The 18,286-nt window shown below is 35.7% G+C and overlaps 35 non-coding genes across 35 annotated transcripts; all 35 read left to right on the top strand.

Moving 5' to 3' along the window:
* The first annotated feature begins 42 nt into the window (after positions 1–42).
* Positions 43–114, top strand: Trnaq-uug (transfer RNA glutamine (anticodon UUG)). The gene has a single exon. It is a non-coding gene; the product is annotated as a tRNA-Gln (tRNA).
* Positions 115–259: 145 nt separating this feature from the next.
* Positions 260–331, top strand: Trnaq-uug (transfer RNA glutamine (anticodon UUG)). Its single transcript has one exon. It is a non-coding gene; the product is annotated as a tRNA-Gln (tRNA).
* Positions 332–478: 147 nt separating this feature from the next.
* Positions 479–550, top strand: Trnaq-uug (transfer RNA glutamine (anticodon UUG)). The gene has a single exon. It is a non-coding gene; the product is annotated as a tRNA-Gln (tRNA).
* A 583-nt stretch (positions 551–1,133) lies between these two features.
* Positions 1,134–1,205, top strand: Trnaq-uug (transfer RNA glutamine (anticodon UUG)). Its single transcript has one exon. It is a non-coding gene; the product is annotated as a tRNA-Gln (tRNA).
* A 147-nt stretch (positions 1,206–1,352) lies between these two features.
* Trnaq-uug (transfer RNA glutamine (anticodon UUG)) lies at positions 1,353–1,424 on the top strand. Its single transcript has one exon. It is a non-coding gene; the product is annotated as a tRNA-Gln (tRNA).
* Positions 1,425–1,571: 147 nt separating this feature from the next.
* On the top strand, positions 1,572–1,643 carry Trnaq-uug (transfer RNA glutamine (anticodon UUG)). The gene has a single exon. It is a non-coding gene; the product is annotated as a tRNA-Gln (tRNA).
* A 145-nt stretch (positions 1,644–1,788) lies between these two features.
* Positions 1,789–1,860, top strand: Trnaq-uug (transfer RNA glutamine (anticodon UUG)). The gene has a single exon. It is a non-coding gene; the product is annotated as a tRNA-Gln (tRNA).
* A 147-nt stretch (positions 1,861–2,007) lies between these two features.
* Trnaq-uug (transfer RNA glutamine (anticodon UUG)) lies at positions 2,008–2,079 on the top strand. Its single transcript has one exon. It is a non-coding gene; the product is annotated as a tRNA-Gln (tRNA).
* Positions 2,080–2,224: 145 nt separating this feature from the next.
* On the top strand, positions 2,225–2,296 carry Trnaq-uug (transfer RNA glutamine (anticodon UUG)). Its single transcript has one exon. It is a non-coding gene; the product is annotated as a tRNA-Gln (tRNA).
* Positions 2,297–2,443: 147 nt separating this feature from the next.
* On the top strand, positions 2,444–2,515 carry Trnaq-uug (transfer RNA glutamine (anticodon UUG)). Its single transcript has one exon. It is a non-coding gene; the product is annotated as a tRNA-Gln (tRNA).
* A 145-nt stretch (positions 2,516–2,660) lies between these two features.
* On the top strand, positions 2,661–2,732 carry Trnaq-uug (transfer RNA glutamine (anticodon UUG)). The gene has a single exon. It is a non-coding gene; the product is annotated as a tRNA-Gln (tRNA).
* Positions 2,733–2,879: 147 nt separating this feature from the next.
* On the top strand, positions 2,880–2,951 carry Trnaq-uug (transfer RNA glutamine (anticodon UUG)). Its single transcript has one exon. It is a non-coding gene; the product is annotated as a tRNA-Gln (tRNA).
* Positions 2,952–3,098: 147 nt separating this feature from the next.
* Positions 3,099–3,170, top strand: Trnaq-uug (transfer RNA glutamine (anticodon UUG)). Its single transcript has one exon. It is a non-coding gene; the product is annotated as a tRNA-Gln (tRNA).
* Positions 3,171–3,753: 583 nt separating this feature from the next.
* Positions 3,754–3,825, top strand: Trnaq-uug (transfer RNA glutamine (anticodon UUG)). Its single transcript has one exon. It is a non-coding gene; the product is annotated as a tRNA-Gln (tRNA).
* A 147-nt stretch (positions 3,826–3,972) lies between these two features.
* Trnaq-uug (transfer RNA glutamine (anticodon UUG)) lies at positions 3,973–4,046 on the top strand. The gene has a single exon. It is a non-coding gene; the product is annotated as a tRNA-Gln (tRNA).
* A 145-nt stretch (positions 4,047–4,191) lies between these two features.
* Trnaq-uug (transfer RNA glutamine (anticodon UUG)) lies at positions 4,192–4,263 on the top strand. Its single transcript has one exon. It is a non-coding gene; the product is annotated as a tRNA-Gln (tRNA).
* Positions 4,264–4,408: 145 nt separating this feature from the next.
* Positions 4,409–4,480, top strand: Trnaq-uug (transfer RNA glutamine (anticodon UUG)). Its single transcript has one exon. It is a non-coding gene; the product is annotated as a tRNA-Gln (tRNA).
* Positions 4,481–4,627: 147 nt separating this feature from the next.
* Trnaq-uug (transfer RNA glutamine (anticodon UUG)) lies at positions 4,628–4,699 on the top strand. Its single transcript has one exon. It is a non-coding gene; the product is annotated as a tRNA-Gln (tRNA).
* Positions 4,700–4,844: 145 nt separating this feature from the next.
* On the top strand, positions 4,845–4,916 carry Trnaq-uug (transfer RNA glutamine (anticodon UUG)). The gene has a single exon. It is a non-coding gene; the product is annotated as a tRNA-Gln (tRNA).
* Positions 4,917–5,063: 147 nt separating this feature from the next.
* Trnaq-uug (transfer RNA glutamine (anticodon UUG)) lies at positions 5,064–5,135 on the top strand. The gene has a single exon. It is a non-coding gene; the product is annotated as a tRNA-Gln (tRNA).
* Positions 5,136–5,282: 147 nt separating this feature from the next.
* Trnaq-uug (transfer RNA glutamine (anticodon UUG)) lies at positions 5,283–5,354 on the top strand. Its single transcript has one exon. It is a non-coding gene; the product is annotated as a tRNA-Gln (tRNA).
* A 145-nt stretch (positions 5,355–5,499) lies between these two features.
* Positions 5,500–5,571, top strand: Trnaq-uug (transfer RNA glutamine (anticodon UUG)). Its single transcript has one exon. It is a non-coding gene; the product is annotated as a tRNA-Gln (tRNA).
* Positions 5,572–5,718: 147 nt separating this feature from the next.
* Trnaq-uug (transfer RNA glutamine (anticodon UUG)) lies at positions 5,719–5,790 on the top strand. Its single transcript has one exon. It is a non-coding gene; the product is annotated as a tRNA-Gln (tRNA).
* A 145-nt stretch (positions 5,791–5,935) lies between these two features.
* Trnaq-uug (transfer RNA glutamine (anticodon UUG)) lies at positions 5,936–6,007 on the top strand. Its single transcript has one exon. It is a non-coding gene; the product is annotated as a tRNA-Gln (tRNA).
* Positions 6,008–6,153: 146 nt separating this feature from the next.
* Trnaq-uug (transfer RNA glutamine (anticodon UUG)) lies at positions 6,154–6,225 on the top strand. Its single transcript has one exon. It is a non-coding gene; the product is annotated as a tRNA-Gln (tRNA).
* Positions 6,226–6,372: 147 nt separating this feature from the next.
* Positions 6,373–6,444, top strand: Trnaq-uug (transfer RNA glutamine (anticodon UUG)). The gene has a single exon. It is a non-coding gene; the product is annotated as a tRNA-Gln (tRNA).
* Positions 6,445–6,591: 147 nt separating this feature from the next.
* On the top strand, positions 6,592–6,663 carry Trnaq-uug (transfer RNA glutamine (anticodon UUG)). The gene has a single exon. It is a non-coding gene; the product is annotated as a tRNA-Gln (tRNA).
* A 147-nt stretch (positions 6,664–6,810) lies between these two features.
* Trnaq-uug (transfer RNA glutamine (anticodon UUG)) lies at positions 6,811–6,882 on the top strand. The gene has a single exon. It is a non-coding gene; the product is annotated as a tRNA-Gln (tRNA).
* Positions 6,883–7,027: 145 nt separating this feature from the next.
* On the top strand, positions 7,028–7,099 carry Trnaq-uug (transfer RNA glutamine (anticodon UUG)). The gene has a single exon. It is a non-coding gene; the product is annotated as a tRNA-Gln (tRNA).
* A 364-nt stretch (positions 7,100–7,463) lies between these two features.
* On the top strand, positions 7,464–7,535 carry Trnaq-uug (transfer RNA glutamine (anticodon UUG)). Its single transcript has one exon. It is a non-coding gene; the product is annotated as a tRNA-Gln (tRNA).
* Positions 7,536–7,682: 147 nt separating this feature from the next.
* Positions 7,683–7,754, top strand: Trnaq-uug (transfer RNA glutamine (anticodon UUG)). Its single transcript has one exon. It is a non-coding gene; the product is annotated as a tRNA-Gln (tRNA).
* Positions 7,755–8,557: 803 nt separating this feature from the next.
* Trnaq-uug (transfer RNA glutamine (anticodon UUG)) lies at positions 8,558–8,629 on the top strand. The gene has a single exon. It is a non-coding gene; the product is annotated as a tRNA-Gln (tRNA).
* A 585-nt stretch (positions 8,630–9,214) lies between these two features.
* Trnae-uuc (transfer RNA glutamic acid (anticodon UUC)) lies at positions 9,215–9,286 on the top strand. Its single transcript has one exon. It is a non-coding gene; the product is annotated as a tRNA-Glu (tRNA).
* A 1,163-nt stretch (positions 9,287–10,449) lies between these two features.
* Trnaq-uug (transfer RNA glutamine (anticodon UUG)) lies at positions 10,450–10,521 on the top strand. The gene has a single exon. It is a non-coding gene; the product is annotated as a tRNA-Gln (tRNA).
* Positions 10,522–10,945: 424 nt separating this feature from the next.
* Positions 10,946–11,017, top strand: Trnaq-uug (transfer RNA glutamine (anticodon UUG)). The gene has a single exon. It is a non-coding gene; the product is annotated as a tRNA-Gln (tRNA).
* The last annotated feature ends 7,269 nt before the right edge of the window (positions 11,018–18,286 follow it).

The following is an 18,286-nucleotide window of genomic DNA, read 5'->3' as shown; positions in this document are numbered from 1 at the left end:
CATTTATATAATGTTATCGTTAATGAGCTGTGGTAACTGTAAGGTTCTATGGTGTAATGGTTTGCAATCTGGACTTTGAATCCAGCGATCCGAGTTCAAATCTCGGTAGAACCTCTTGTACATTTCCTTTTAGTCTGAAATTTTAATCAAGATCACCACGAATACAAATAATTAAGAATGTTTTGTGCTTCTTTGTATAATTCATGTCTGACATTCATTAGTATATAATTTTATCGTTAATTGGCTGTGGTAACTATAAGGTTCTATGGTGTAATGGTTAGCACTCTGGACTTTGAATCCAGCGATCCGAGTTCAAATCTCGGTAGAACCTCTTGTACATCCCCTTTTAATCTGAAATTTGAATCAAGATCACCACGAGTACAAATAGTTAAGAATATTTAATGCTTCTTTGTATAATTCATGTCTGACATTCATTAATTTATATAATTTTATCGTTAATGAGTGTTGGTAACTATAAGGTTCTATGGTGTAATGGTTAGCACTCTGGACTTTGAATTCAGCGATCCGAGTTCAAATCTCAGTAGAACCTCTTGTACATTTCCTTTTAATCTGAAATTTGAATCAAGATCACCACGAGTACAAATAGTTAAGAATGTTTCGTGCTTCTTTGTATAATTCAAGTCTGACATTCATTAATTTATATAAGGTTATCGTTAATGAGTTGTGGTAACTATAAGTTTCTATGGTGTAATGGTCAGCACTCTGGACTTTAAATCCGGCGATCCGAGTTCAAATCTCGGTAAAACCTCTTGTACATTTCCTTGTAATCTGAAATTTGAATCCAGATCACCACGAGTACAAATAATTAAGAATGTTTTGTGCTTCTTTGTATAATTCATGTCTGACATTCATACATTTATATAATATTATCGTTAATGAGTTGTGGTAACTGTAAGGTTCTATGGTGTAATGGTTAGCACTCTGGACTTTGAATCCAGTTATCTGGGTTCAAATCTAAGTAGAACCTCTTGTACATTTTTTTTTAATCTGAAATTTGTATCAAGATCACCACCAGTACAAATAATTAAGAATGTTTTGTGCTTCTTTGTATAATTCATGTCTGACATTCATTAGTATATAATTTTATCGTTAATAAGCTGTGGTAACTATAAGGTTCTATGGTGTAATGGTTAGCACACTGGACTTTGAATTCAGCGATATGAGTTCAAATCTCAGTAGAACCTCTTGTACATTTCCTTTGAATCTGAAATTTGAATCAAGATCACCATGAGTACAAATAATTAAGAATGTTTTCTGCTTTTTTGTATAATTCCTGTCTGACATTCATTAATTTATACAATGTTATCGTTAATGAGTTGTGGTAACAATAAGGTTCTATGGTGTAATGGTTAGCACTCTGGACTTTGAATCCAGCGATCCGAGTTCAAATCTCGGTAGAACCTCTTGTACATTTCCTTTTAATCTGAAATTTTAATCAAGATCACCACGAGTACAAATAATTAAGAATGTTTTGTGCTTCTTTGTATAATTCATGTCTGACATTCATTAATTTATATAATGTTATCGTTAATGAGTTGTGGTAACTATAAGGTTCTATGGTGTAATGGTTAGCACTCTGGGCTTTGAATCCAGCGATCCGAGTTCAAATCTCGGTAGAACCTCTTGTACATTTCCTTTTAATCTGAAATTTGAATCAAGATCACCACGAGTACAAATAATTAAGAATGTTTTGTGCTTCTTTGTATAATTCATGTCTGACATTCATCAGTATATAATTTTATCGTTAATGAGTTGTGGAAACTGTAAGGTTCTATGGTGTAATGGTTAGCACTCTGGACTTTGAATCCAGTAATCCGAGTTCAAATCTCGGTAGAACCTCTTGTACATTTCCTTTTAATCTGAAATTTGAATCAAGATCACCACGAGTACAAATAATTAAGAATGTTTTGTGCTTCTTTGTATAATTCATGTCTGACAGTCATTAATTTATATAATGTTATCGTTAATGAGTTGTGGTAACTATAAGGTTCTATGGTGTAATGGTTAGCACTCTGGACTTTGAATCCAGCGATCCGAGTTCAAATCTCGGTAGAACCTCTTGTACATTTCCTTTTAATCTGAAATTTGAATCAAGGTAACCACGTGTACAAATAATTAAGAATGTTTTGTGCTTCTTTGTATAATTCATGTCTGACATTCATTAGTATATAATTTTATCGTTAATGAGTTGTGGTAACTACAAGGTTCTATGGTGTAATGGTTAGCACTCTGAACTTTGACTCCAGCGATCCGAGTTCAAATCTCGGTAGAACCTCTTGTACATTTCCTTTTAATCTGAAATTTGAATCAAGATCACCACGAGTACAAATAATTAAGAATGCTTTGTGCTTCTTTGTATAATTCATGTCTGACAGTCATTAATTTATATAATGTTATCGTTAATGAGTTGTGGTAACTATAAGGTTCTATGGTGTAATGGTTAGCACTCTGGACTTTGAATCCAGCGATCCGAGTTCAAATCTCGGTGGAACCTCTTGTACATTTCCTTTTAATCTGAAATTTTAATCAAGATCACCACGAGTACAAATAATTAAGAATGTTTTGTGCTTCTTTGTATAATTCATGTCTGACATTCATTAGTATATAATTTTATCGTTAATGAGTTGTGGAAACTGTAAGGTTCTATGGTGTAATGGTTAGCACTCTGGACTTTGAATCCAGTAATCCGAGTTCAAATCTCGGTAGAACCTCTTGTACATTCCCTTTTAATCTGAAATTTGAATCAAGATCACCACCAGTACAAATAGTTAAGAATATTTAATGCTTCTTTGTATAATTCATGTCTGACATTCATTAATTTATATAATTTTATCGTTAATGAGTGGTGGTAACTATAAGGTTCTATGGTGTAATGGTTAGCACTCTGGACTTTGAATCCAGCGATCCGAGTTCAAATCTCGGTAGAACCTCTTGTACATTTCCTTTTAGTCTGAAATTTGAATCAAGATCACCACGAGTACAAATAATTAAGAATGTTTTGTGCTTCTTTGTATAATTCATGTCTGACATTCATTAATTTATATAATGTTATCGTTAATGAGTGTTGGTAACTATAAGGTTCTATGGTGTAATGGTTAGCACTCTGGACTTTGAATTCAGCGATCCGAGTTCAAATCTCAGTAGAACCTCTTGTACATTTCCTTTTAATCTGAAATTTGAATCAAGATCACCACGAGTACAAATAGTTAAGAATGTTTCGTGCTTCTTTGTATAATTCAAGTCTGACATGCATTAATTTATATAATGTTATCGTTAATGAGTTGTGGTAACTATAAGTTTCTGTGGTGTAATGGTCAGCACTCTGGACTTTAAATCCAGCGATCCGAGTTCAAATCTCGGTAAAACCTCTTGTACATTTCCTTGTAATCTGAAATTTGAATCAAGATCACCACGAGTACAAATAATTAAGAATGTTTTGTGCTTCTTTGTATAATTCATGTCTGACATTCATACATTTATATAATATTATCGTTAATGCGTTGTGGTAACTGTAAGGTTCTATGGTGTAATGGTTAGCACTCTGGACTTTGAATCCAGTTATCTGGGTTCAAATCTAAGTAGAACCTCTTGTACATTTCTTTTTAATCTGAAATTTGTATCAAGATCACCACCAGTACAAATAATTAAGAATGTTTTGTGCTTCTTTGTATAATTCATGTCTGACATTCATTAGTATATAATTTTATCGTTAATAAGCTGTGGTAACTATAAGGTTCTATGGTGTAATGGTTAGCACACTGGACTTTGAATTCAGTGATATGAGTTCAAATCTCAGTAGAACCTCTTGTACATTTCCTTTGAATCGGAAATTTGAATCAAGATCACCACGAGTACAAATAATTAAGAATGTTTTCTGCTTTTTTGTATAATTCCTGTCTGACATTCATTAATTTATACAATGTTATCGTTAATGAGTTGTGGTAACAATAAGGTTCTATGGTGTAATGGTTAGCACTCTGGACTTTGAATCCAGCGATCCGAGTTCAAATCTCGGTAGAACATCTTGTACATTTCCTTTTAATCTGAAATTTTAATCAAGATCACCACGAGTACAAATAATTAAGAATGTTTTGTGCTTCTTTGTATAATTCATGTCTGACATTAATTAATTTATATAATGTTATCGTTAATGAGTTGTGGTAACTATAAGGTTCTATGGTGTAATGGTTAGCACTCTGGGCTTTGAATCCAGCGATCCGAGTTCAAATCTCGGTAGAACCTCTTGTACATTTCCTTTTAATCTGAAATTTGAATCAAGATCACCACGAGTACAAATAATTAAGAATGTTTTGTGCTTCTTTGTATAATTCATGTCTGACATTCATCAGTATATAATTTTATCGTTAATGAGTTGTGGAAACTGTAAGGTTCTATGGTGTAATGGTTAGCACTCTGGACTTTGAATCCAGTAATCCGAGTTCAAATCTCGGTAGAACCTCTTGTACATTTCCTTTTAATCTGAAATTTGAATCAAGATCACCACGAGTACAAATAATTAAGAATGTTTTGTGCTTCTTTGTATAATTCATGTCTGACAGTCATTAATTTATATAATGCTATCGTTAATGAGTTGTGGTAACTATAAGGTTCTATGGTGTAATGGTTAGCACTCTGGACTTTGAATCCAGCGATCCGAGTTCAAATCTCGGTAGAACCTCTTGTACATTTCCTTTTAATCTGAAATTTGAATCAAGGTAACCACGTGTACAAATAATTAAGAATGTTTTGTGCTTCTTTGTATAATTCATGTCTTACATTCATTAGTATATAATTTTATCGTTAATGAGTTGTGGAAACTGTAAGGTTCTATGGTGTAATGGTTAGCACTCTGGACTTTGAATCCAGTAATCCGAGTTCAAATCTCGGTAGAACCTCTTGTACATTCCCTTTTAATCTGAAATTTGAATCAAGATCACCACCAGTACAAATAGTTAAGAATATTTAATGCTTCTTTGTATAATTCATGTCTGACATTCATTAATTTATATAATTTTATCGTTAATGAGTGGTGGTAACTATAAGGTTCTATGGTGTAATGGTTAGCACTCTGGACTTTGAATCCAGCGATCCGAGTTCAAATCTCGGTAGAACCTCTTGTACATTTCCTTTTAGTCTGAAATTTGAATCAAGATCACCACGAGTACAAATAGGTAAGAATGTTTTGTGCTTCTTTGTATAATTCATGTCTGACATTCATTAATTTATATAATGTTATCGTTAATGAGTTGTGGTAACTATAAGGTTCTATGGTGTAATGGTTAAAACTCTGGACTTTGAATCCAGCGATCCGAGTTCAAATCTCGGTAGAACCTCTTGTACATTTCCTTTTAGTCTGAAATTTGAATCAAGATCACCACGAGTACAAATAATTAAGAATGTTTTGTGCTTCTTTGTATAATTCATGTCTGACATTCATTAGTATATAATTTTATCGTTAATTAGCTGTGGTAACTATAAGGTTCTATGGTGTAATGGTTAGCACTCTGGACTTTGAATCCAGCGATCCGAGTTCAAATCTCGGTAGAACCTCTTGTACATTTCCTTTTAATCTGGAATGTGAATCAAGATAACCACGAGTACAAATAATTAAGAATGTTTTGTGCTTCTTTGTATAATTCATGTCTGACATTCATTAATTTATATAATGTTATCGTTAATGAGTTGTGGTAACTATAAGGTTCTATGGTGTAATGGTTAGCACTCTGGACTTTGAATCCAGCGATCCGAGTTCAAATCTCGGTAGAACCTCGTGTACATTTCCTTTTAATCTGAAATTTTAATCAAGATAACCACGTGTACAAATAATTAAGAATGTTTTGTGCTTCTTTGTATAATTCATGTCTGACATTCATTAGTATATAATTTTATCGTTAATGAGTTGTGGTAACTATAAGGTTCTATGGTGTAATGGTTAGCACTCTGGACTTTGAATCCAGCGATCCGAGTTCAAATCTCGGTAGAATCTCTTGTACATTTCCTTTTAATCTGAAATGCAATCAAGATCACCACGAGTACAAATAATTAAGAATGTTTTGTGCTTCTTTGTATAATTCACGTCTGACATTCATACATTTATGTAATGTTATCGTTAATGAGTTGGGGTAACTATAAGGTTCTATGGTGTAATGGTTAGCACTCTGGACTTTGAATCCAGCGATCCGAGTCCAAATCTCGGTAGAACCTCTTGTACATTTCCTTTTAATCTGAAATTTTAATCAAGATCACCACGAGTACAAATAATTAAGAATGTTTTGTGCTTCTTTGTATAATTCATGTCTGACATTCATTAATTTATATAATGTTATCGTTAATGAGTTGTGGAAACTATAAGGTTCTATGGTGTAATGGTTAGCACTCTGGACTTTGAATCCAGTAATCCGAGTTCAAATCTCGGTAGAACCTCTTGTACATTCCCTTTTAATCTGAAATTTGAATCAAGATCACCACGAGTACAAATAATTAAGAATGTTTTGTGCTTCTTTGTATAATTCATGTCTGACATTCATTAATTTATATAATTTTATCGTGAATGAGCTGTGGTAACTATAAGGTTCTATGGTGTAATGGTTTGCACTCTTGACTTTGAATCCAGCGATCCGAGTTCAAATCTCGGTAGAACCTCTTGTACATTTCCTTTTAATCTGAAATTTTAATCAAGATCACCACCAGTACAAATAGGTAAGAATATTTAATGCTTCTTTGTATAATTCATGTCTGACATTCATTAATTTATATAATTGTATCGTTAATGAGTGTTGGTAACTATAAGGTTCTATGGTGTAATGGTTAGCACTCTGGACTTTGAATCCAGCGATCCGAGTTCAAATCTCGGTAGAACCTCTTGTACATTTCCTTTTAGTCTGAAATTTGAATCAAGATCACCACGAGTACAAATAATTAAGAATGTTTTGTGCTTCTTTGTATAATTCATGTCTGACATTCATTAGTATATAATTTTATCGTTAATTAGCTGTGGTGACTATAAGGTTCTATGGTGTAATGGTTAGCACTCTGGACTTTGAATCCAGCGATCCGAGTTCAAATCTCGGTAGAACCTCTTGTACATGTCCTTTTAATCTTAAATTTGAATCAAGATCACAACGAGTACAAATATTTAGAAATGTTTTGTGCTTCTTTGTATAATTCATGTCTGACATTCATTAATTTATATAATTTTATCGTTAATGAGTTGTGGTAACTATAAGGTTCTATGGTGTAATGGTTAGAACTCTGGACTTCAAATCCAGCGATCCGAGTTCAAATCTCGGTAGAACCTCTTGTACATTTCCTTTCAATCTGAAATTTGAATCAAGATCACCACGAGTACAAATAATTAAGAATGTTTTGTGCTTCTTTGTATAATTCATGTCTGACATTCATTAGTATATAATTTTATCGTTAATGAGTTGTGGAAACTGTAAGGTTCTATGGTGTAATGGTTAGCACTCTGGACTTTGAATCCAGTAATCCGAGTTCAAATCTCGGTAGAACCTATTGTACATTTCCTTTTAATCTGAAATTTGAATCAAGATCACCACGAGTACAAATAATTAAGAATGTTTTGTGCTTCTTTGTATAATTCATGTCTGACATTCATTAATTTATATAATGTTATCGTTAATGAGTTGTGGTAACTATAAGGTTCTATGGTGTAATGGTTAGCACTCTGGACTTTGAATCCAGCGATCCGAGTTCAAATCTCGGTAGAATCTCTTGTACATTTCCTTTTAATCTGAAATTTGAATCAAGATCACCACGAGTACAAATAATTAAGAATGTTTTGTGCTTCTTTGTATCATTCATGTCTGACATTCATTAATTTATACAATTTTATCGTTAATAAGTTGTGGTAACTATAAGGTTCTATGGTGTAATGGTTAGCACACGGGACTTTGAATCCAGTGATATGAGCTCAATTCGCGGTAGAACCTCTTATACATTTCCTTTTAATCTGAAATTTTAATCAAGATCACCACGAGTACAAATAATTAAGAATGTTTTGTGCTTCTTTGTATAATTCATGTCTGACATTCATACATTTATATAATGTTATTGTTAATGAGCTGTGGTAACTGTAAGGTTCTATGGTGTAATGGTTAGCACTCTGGACTTTAAATCCAGCGATCCGAGTTCATATCTCAATAGAACCGCTTCTACATTTCCTTTTAATCTGAAATTGGAATCAAGCTCATTACGAGTACAAATAATTAAGAATGTGTTGTGCTTCGTGTTATAATTCATATCCGACATTCATTTATTTATATAATGTTATCGTAAATGAGTTGTGGTAACTGAAGGTTCTATGGTGTAATGGTTAGACCTGTGGACTTTTAATCCAGCGATCCGAGTTCAAATTTCGGTAGAGACTTTTGTACATTTCCTTTTAATCTGAAATTTGAATCTAAGTCACCACAAGTACTCATAATTAAAAATGTTGTGTGCTTCTTTGTATAATTCATATCTGACATTCATTAATTTATGTAATGTAATATTTGATGAGTCGTTATAACTATAAGGTTCTATGGTCTAATGGTTAGCACTCTGGACTTTGAATCCAGTTATCCGAGTTCAAATCTCGGTAGAACCTCTTGTACCTTTCCTTTAAATCTGAAATTTGAATCAAGATCACAACGAGTACAAATATTTAGAAATGTTTTGTGCTTCTTTGTATAATTCATATCTGACATTCATTAATTTATATAATTTTATCATGAATGAGGTGTGGTAACTATGATGTTCTATGGTGTAATGGTTAGCACTCTGGACTTTGAATCGAGCGATCCGAGTTCACATCTCGATAGAACCTATTGTACATTTCCTTTTAATCACAAATTCAATCAAGGTCACCAAGAGTACAAATAATTAAGAATGTTTTGTGCTTCTTTGTATAATTCATATCTGACATTCATTAATTAATATAATCATATCGTAAATTAGTGGTTGTAGCTATAAGGTTCTATAGTGTAATGGGTAGCACTCTGGACTTTAAATCCAGCGATGCGTGTTCGAATCTCGGTAGAAACTGTTGTACATTTCCTGTTAATCTAAAATGTTTATCAAGGTCACCACGAGTACAAATAATTAATAATCTTTTTGTGCTTCTTTGTATAATTCATATTTGACATTCATTAATTTAGATAATGATATCGGTGAATCGTTTTGGTAACTGTAAGGTTTTATGGTGTAATGGTTAGCACTCTGGACTTTCGATCCAGCGATCTGAGTTCAAATCTCGGTAGGACCTCTTGTACATTTTCTTTTAATCTGTAATTAGAATCAAGGTCACACCAAGTACAAATAATTAAGAATGTTTTTTTTTTTTTTATAATTCATATCTGACATTCATTAATTTATATAAATATATCGTTAATGAGTTGTGGTAACAATAATGTTCTATGGTGTAATGGTTAGCACTCTGGACTTTGAATCCAGCTATCTGACTTCAAATTTCGGTAGAACCTGTTGTACATGTCCTTGTAATCTTAAATTTTAATCAAGGTCACCACGAGTAAAAATAATTAAGAATGTTTTGTGCTTCTTTGTATAATAAATATCTGACATTAATTAATTTATATAATCATATCGTTAATAAGTTGTGGTAACTATAAGAGTCTATGGTGTAATGGTTCCACTCTGGACTTTGAATCCAGGGATCAAAGTTTTGATCTTTGTAGAACCTGTTGTACATTTCCTTTTAATCTTATATTTTATTCCAGGTCACCACGCGTACAAATAATTAAGAATGTTTTGTGCTTCTATGTATAATTCATATCTGACATTCATTAATTTATATAATCATATCGTTAATGAGGTATAGTAACTATAAGGTTCTATGGTGTAATGGTTAGCACTCTGGACTTTGAATTGTAATCAAGGTCACCACAAGTACAAATAATTAAGAATATTTTGTGCTTCTGGGTATAATTCATATCTAACATTCATTAATGTATATAATCTTATCGTTAATGAGTTGGGGTTACTACAAGGTTCTATGGTGTATTGATTAGCAGTCTGGGCTTTGAATCCAGCGATCCGAGTTCAAATCTCGGTAGAGCATCTTGTACAATTCCTTTTAATCTGAAATTGTAATTTGGTTAATCATTAATCGTTTAGTGCTTCTGTGTATAATGTAATCTGACATTCATTAATTCATGTAATCATATCGTTAAGTAGTTGTGGTTACTATAAGGTTCTATGGTGTAATGGTTAGCACTTTGGACTTTGAATCCAGCGATCCGATTTTAAATCTCGGTAGACCCTCTTGTACGATTCCTTTTAATCTGAAATTAGAATCAAGGTCACCACGAGTACAAATAATTAAGAATGTTTTGTGCTTCTGTGTATAATTCATATCTGACATTCATTAATGTATATAATCATATCGTTAAAGAGTTTTGCAGCCTGTAAGGTTCTATGGTATAATGGTTAGCACTCTGGACTTTGAATCCTGCGATCCGAGTTCAAATCTCGGTAGAACCTCTTGTACATTTTCTTTTAATCGGTTAATCTTAAATTTAACTCATGATAACCAAGAGAATAATTAATTAAGAATGTTTTGTGCTTCCATGTAAATGAACATCCGACATTCATTAATCGTTAATCGTTTAGTGCTTCTGTGTATAATTAAAATCTTACATTCATTAATTCATGTAATCATATCGTTAATGAGTTGTGGTTTCTATAAGGTTCTATTGTGTAATGGTTAGCACTCTGGACTTTGAATCCAGCGATCCGATTTCAAATCTCGGTAAACCCTCTTGTACAATTCCTTTTAATCTGTAATTTTAACTATTATAATAAAGAGTACAAATAATTAAGAATGTTTTGTGCTTCTTTGTATAATTAAATTCTGACATTCATTAATTCATATAATTTTATCGTTAATGAGTTGTGGTAACTATAAGGTTCTATGGTGTAGTGGTTAGCACTCTGGACTTTGAATCCAGCGATCCGCGTTCAAATCTCGGTAGAACCTCTCGTACAATTCCTTTTAATCTGCAATTTAAATCATGATAACCTACAAATAATTAAGAATGTTTTGTGCTTCTATGTATAATCAAAATTTGACATTCATTAATCTTTTTTTTTTTTTTTTTACACAGTGATCACCACTTATCAAGGCCTGGAACCCACTGAGGGATAAGGATTATTGCAAGTACATTACGTTAGTGTGGAGATTTGATGAAGTGTTTACTTAAGAGGCGGTTCATTAGGAATTTGTTAACATTGGACTTGAAGACATCTAAGTTGTAGTCCGGTGGGAAGCAGGCAGATGGAACAGAGTGCCACAGGCGTGCAGTTCTAAGAAAGAGGCTTTGTTCATGGAATCCGCGTTTCGATTTAGGCACAGATATATAGTGGGGGAAATTTTTCACTGTGGATTCAGCTAGACGGGTGTTTTTCGTGAAAGATTGGCGAGGGGGGACCACAGATTGGAGTTCAGATGAGCACCTGCCATGGAAATAACGATACAACAAGGATAGGCTCGCAACGTCTCTTCTGTGGGAGAGAGGTTGCAGGGTAGAGAAAAGGGCATCCCCCACTAAGCCACGAAGTCTATTTTGTACTCTGTCAAGGCAGGATAGGCTGTTTTTAGCAGCTCCTGCCCAGATATGGCAACAGTATTCCATCCTTGGACGTACTTGGCTTTTATATAGATAGAGAATTGCATCAGTAGTGAGATATCTTCTGGAGCGGTAAAAGGACCCCACTATCTTTCCAGCGACCTTGGCAACAGACTTGATGTACGTGTTCAATTTCAGATCTGGAGTAAAGGTCAAACCCAGAAGCTTGTCAAAACACGGGGCCTCACCCAGACGAGAGCCATCCATCACAATTGATGCCAGCTGGGGATCAGAGCGTTGATGATGTTAGGATAGGAGTTTGGTGTAGGATGCATTAAAGGTAACCAGCCACATCTTCCCCCACTGAACCACACGCTCGAGATCAGAGGAGAGAGAATCAGAGAGAACTTCGTCATTTACAGCCTCTGATGTGTTGCTGTAGATGGTCGTGTCATCAGCATAGAAGTCAACGAATGATTTAAGTATGTGTGTAGGGAGGTCATTGATGCAGATCAGGAAGAGAGTTGGGCCCAGGATTGATCCCTGAGAGACTCCAGCATTTATATTGCAGGCCTCCGATTTTTGTCAATCTACCACTACTCTTATGAGCCTATCGGAGAGAAATGATTTAATGATTGAGAAAACATTTCCAGTTATACCGTAGCTGGAAATCTTGTGAAGTAGATCCTTATGCCATACCTTGTTGAAGGCCTTTGATATTTCTCTATTTAATATGGATTCCAGCAACTTACTCATAACACACAGGAGACTTATTGGTCTGTATTGAGAGGGAGATGACTTATCACCTGAATTCTTAAATACAGGGCAAACTGATGAGGTTTTCCAGGGAGTCGGAAAGCACTTTTCCTTAAGGCAGGGCTTAAATAAATGTACAAGAGGTTCTACTTAAATTTGAACCCAGATCGCTGGATTCAAAGTCCAGAGTGCTAACTATTGCACCATAGAACCTTATAGTTACCACAACTCATTAACGATATCATTATATAAATTAATGAATGTCAGATATGAATTATACACAGTAGCACAAAACATTCTTAATTATTTGTACTCGTGTAAAAAAGTAAATCTTACATTAATCAATTTATGGCCCATATCGTTAGGTCGTCAGTATTGCACACTTCATGAGTGCGACGACCCGGGTTCGCGCCTATGTCGGAGCACGTCACTGATGAGATGCTGTACATCGAAACCCACTTTGGGTCTGGCTGAATTTAACCTCCGGTGAGTACGTTTTTCTCTCTCTCTTTTCTTTCTATCTCACCTTTTCCCCTTTTCCCCAGAAATTTCCTTTAGTCGCCATTACAAGTAAATAAAAAAGAAATAATATTAACTGATAGTAGCTAATAACCATAGTAGTAGTAATAATATTAATAATAATAATAATAATAATAATAATAATAACAATAATAATAATAATAATAATGGATGCACAGCAAGTTAGTATTAAACCTCCACAATTCATGGAGACTAGTGTAAATGGTTGGTTTTCTATATTAGAAGCGCAGTTCCATCTCCGACACGTGACGACCGACGATACAAAGTTTTACACAGTCATTAGCGCGTTGCCACCGGACGTAGTGACAAATATTCCCCCAGCAATCTTACAGTCACTTAATTACGCTAAATTAAAGGAGTCGGTGTTATCTGCCTATGAAAAGACCAGACCCGAACTCCTGGAGAAATTGATGAGGACCACTGCATTATCTGGTCGTCCATCGTTATACCTCCAGGAGATGGTGACGGTCGCGAATAGGATAGGAGCGAGCGAAGAGATAGTGCGCCACAAGTTTATACGTGTGCTTCCGAAGCAAATAGCACCAGTGGTAACAGCCCACACCGAGATGCCGTTAACGGAATTGGGTCGACTGTCCGACAATTTGATGCCATTGATAGAGAATACGTCAATATTCCAGGCGGTTAGAAGTCATACTCAGGCAAACGATTATAGTACCACCAGACACGCTTTTGAAAACATCCCGGCCGGTTTACGTCCATATCGATAGAAACAGTGACCGAAGATGTGTAGAGCACATATTTATTTTGCAGAAGAGGCTCGCACATGTAAGCCCTGGTGTAAGTGGCCAAAGAAGAAGAGCAGTATACAAATGCTACCTAATTCGCACTCCTCCTCCCCCGCCCCAAGTGACTCGGAAAACTAGACAGGCGGACCGCGTTTGCTCCAGTGGTCCCGCCGTTATTACAAGTCTCTGCCAAGATAGGAGCAGCTAAAGTTAATTTTATTATAGATACAGGGGCGAGTATTCCATTTTGCCACGTTCTGTAGTAAATGGAGTTACCCTGGGGCCAACCCCTGTGCATATCTCAACCGCTAACGGGGAGAGTATAAAATGTTATGGTCAAACGAACTTAGAAATAAAAATTCCACGTTTGAGAAGATCTTTCCCATGGAGTTTTGTGATTGCAGGATTCGATTTCTTGAACAAATTTCACATCATAGTGGATTGCAAAAATCGATCCATCCGTGATAACATAACGGAGCGTGAGATTACAGTGAATGCAGTAACAGGAACCGACGCGGTAATAATTAATAAAATCGACCTAGCGGATTATATTACCGAGGTAATAAGTAAATATGATAATGTACTTTCACCACATAGCGGCACAAACAAAGACTATGGTGGAGTGTATCACAGGATTGATACAGGCAACCGGGTACCAGTCTTTGCTAAAGCCAGACAACTTTCCGGCCCTAAATTAGATGAAGCGCGGGTGGAATTTAAAAAGTTATTAAATACTGGAATTATCCAGCCTTCCAGTAGCGAGTGGGCAACCCCGTTGCATTTAGTAAAGAAGGCGGATGGTTCGTATCGAGCTTGCGGTGATTTCCATGCACTAAATAGCATTACGAAAACAGACCGCTATCCGATACCAAATATAAATTCGTTCTGCACGCAGTTAGCTAGCAAACACTATTTTTCTAAAATAGATTTAACCTCAGCGTATCATCAAATTAAGGTACACCCTGACGATGTGCCTAAAACAGCAATCGTGACACCTTTTGGCTTGTTTGAGTTTAATTACATGCCATTTGGCTTTAAGAATGCTGCGGCTACATTTCAGCGTTTTATGGACAAGATATTTTAAAAGTTAGACTGCGTATTTATATACCTAGATGACATATTAGTCTTTAGCGATAGTAAACAACAACACAAGGAAGACTTAGATAGAGTATTTAGAAACCTTAGCGATAACAATTTAAAGATTTCCTTAGATAAGTGTGTATTTGGAGTACCAGAGTTAGACTTTTTAGGCTTCCATGTAAACAAAGAAGGTTTATTGCCTACTTCAAGGAAAATTAAAAAGTTGGAAAATTTTCCAGTCCCTAAGCTTATGCAGATTTCTGGGGATGACAGGTTTTTACCGTAAGTTAGTTCCTAATTATGCATCCGTAGTTTTACCGTTAACTGAACGAATGAGGTTGGATCCGGAAGCAAAGACTGAGCTTAATGAGGAAGAAACTCACGCTTTCAAAGCAATAGTAAGCAAGTTGTCTGAATTAACGGCGTTAGCTCATCCACAGTCTTCAACTACGGAGTACCACCTAGTTACGGATGCTAGCCAATTTGCCGCGGGTGCTGCATTGCACCAGTTGGTAGATAAGAAACCAGTACCAATAGGTTTCTTTTCCAAAAAATGTTCCCAAGCCCAAACTAATTATTCCACGTTTGACAGAGAGCTACTGGCAGCTTATTTTTCAGTGATACATTACCGCCACCTCATAGAAAGTCGCCACGTGACATTATTCACTGATCATAAGCCTCTGTGCGGAACATTTTACAGTCAGACACCGGCAAAGACAGATCGACAACAACGACACTTGTCAGTACTTGCCGAATATATTGCTGACGTTGAGTATATTAAAGGAGCCGAGAATATAGTTGCAGACCTCTCGGTCTGCATTAGCTGTGCAGATAGATGCATGCGATTTGGCTGAAATAGCAGAGGCACAAAGAGGTGATGACGAGATAAAGTCATACACTGATTTAAAAGAATATTGTGTGTCGAAGGAAATCGGCTCAGTCCTGTGCGATATTTCGACGAAGTACCCCAGACCGTTTATCCCAAAAGAACTTCGTCAGGCTATTTTCAACAGTTTACATAGCTTAGCGCATCCTGGTACGGGTGCGTCTATTAAACTGGTTGTCCAGATACTTTTGGCTCAGCTTAGATAGAACAATTAAGCAATTCTGTGCAGAATGCGTAGAGTGTCAGCAAGCAAAAGTTCACAGACACACAAAGTCTGTGCTTCAAGAATTCGAGTTACCATCTGCACGTTTCCAGACGGTACATATTGATATTGTTGGTCCCTTGCCCTTAACGCGCAATGAGTCTGACTCTTTCCTAAGCCCTTACAAATACTTGCTTACCTGCATCGACCGTGCAACTCGCTGGATTGAAGTACAGCCTATGACTGAAATAACTGCACAGTCGGTAGCAGACGCATTTATCAATGCATGGATATCCAGATTTGGAGTTCAACTGCACGTGGTAACTGACAGAGGTAGTCAGTTTGAGAGCGAGTTGTTCCAGAAATTAGCCAAGGTAGTAGGTTTTTACCGATTGAGGACAACTTCGTATCACCCTCAAAGTAACGGGATGATTGAAAGAGCACATCGTACTCTTAAAGCAGCTATAATAGCTCGCAAAGAATCATGGATGAAAGCCATACCGGTGATTCTACTTGGTATACGTAGCACCCCTAACGAATCAGGTTTTTCCCCTTTTACATCTGTTACTGGAGCTCCGATATTGATTCCTCAGCAGTTAATACACAAACGGAGAGCAGGAGAGACTCCAGTTAATAATAAGTACATACGTAATTTGTGTGAATGGATGTCCCAAATTGATGTACTCGACAATGGAAAAGGACATATCCACGACAATTCAAAAACTTTCATACCAAAAACCCTTACGGTCCTGTGAAAAAGTATGGCTCAGGGTCGATCGAGTTAGAAAACCGTTAGAAGCACCTTACCCAGGTCCTTATAAAGTCTTGACTCGATCAGACAAGCATTTCCAGATCGACATGAACAACGGTACTCACACACACGTATCGATAGATAGATTAAAACCGTATATAGAACCAACTATTAGTAATAAAATTAGACAGACGGAGAAGTCACAGACAGATAAAGTTAATACTAGTGATAAGATTATTAGGACAGACGATACCGACAAAGTCGAAGATGGAATTGCTACTGACACATATAAGTCTAGAGCAAGAAGGAAGGTGGCATGGAAGAAGAAAAACGAATACTTTTATTTTTAAACAAAGAACAGATTTAATAATTAAGTTACTTAATTCCGTTAATTGGAAGGGGACTATTGTAGCGATCTGCTACTACTACAAGACTATGCTGTATGCTCACCTTAGTTCTCTCTTTCTCCTACTCTTTTCTCTTTTCCTTCCTTTCTTCTTATACGTCATCAGAGGTTCCAGCCAATGAAAAGTGAGAACGGTTTACGTGGGACATTCGAGTGAAGGAAACGCCCTTACTTCACGGCGACTAGAGACAGAACACACGCCTCACTCCTCAGCTCCCGTTAGGTAGCCAAGAGGAGCATTGAACATTAATACAGACTTTACAAAATGCAGTGTATTTCTTTGTAACCCGAGTTTCGGGAAAACACACATATATATTGGATATATAAAACCTCATGAATTCATAACAAAATCGCGTTACACGTCCTCATTTTTATAAGAAGACAATGTCTTTTTTTACCAGTACTTCTTTCTATTTCAGCGCTCCAGTTATCGGAGGCACCGCGACGTGGGAGCCTACCGAAATGGTGACCACTAATTAGTACCCCTGTTAATGTAGGGTAATAATACCATAAATGAGTCGTATTTACTAGAAGGTTCTATGGTGTAATGGTTAGCACTCTGAACTTTGAATCCAGCAATCCGAGTTCAACTCTCGGTAGAACATGTCGTATAATTCCTTTTAATTGAAAATTTGACTCACGATCACCACGAGTACAAATAATTAAGAATGTCTTGTGCTTCTGTGTATAATAAAAATCTGACATTCATTAATTTGTGTAATCATATCGTTAATGAGTTGAGTTTACTATAAGGTGTAATGGTTAGCACTCTGGACTTTGAATCACACCATCCGAGTTCAAATCTCGGTAGAACCTCTCCTACAACTCCTTCTACTTTTGATATTTGAATCATGATCACTACGAGTACAAATACTTAGAATGTTTTGTGCTTTTGTGTATTATTAGAATCTAATATTTATTAATTTGTGTAATCATATCGTAAATTTCTGGTGACTATTAGGTTCTATGGTGTAATGGTTAGAACCCGGGACTTTGAATCCAGCGATCCAAATTCAAATATCGGTAGAACCTGTCGTACAATTCTTTTTAATCTTAAATTTGACTCATGATCACCCCGAGTACAAATAATTAAGAATGTCTTTTGCCTCTGTGTATAATTAAGACGTAACAGTCAATTATTTCCGTTAATTATATCGTTAATAAATTGTTGGGGGTAAAGCACGGTTCCATGCTGTAATGGTTAGCGCTATGGACTTTGAATCCAGCGATCCGAGTTCAAATCTCGGTAGAACCTAACGGACGATTTCTTTTAATCTGAAATTCAGATCATGATCCCGCTGAGTACAAAAAAT

This window comes from Euprymna scolopes, chromosome 7, assembly GCF_053919585.1.
Source record: "Euprymna scolopes isolate OS-2025 chromosome 7, ASM5391958v1, whole genome shotgun sequence".
Lineage (NCBI taxonomy): Eukaryota > Metazoa > Mollusca > Cephalopoda > Sepiida > Sepiolidae > Euprymna > Euprymna scolopes.
This window is presented reverse-complemented; position numbering and strand designations above follow the sequence as displayed.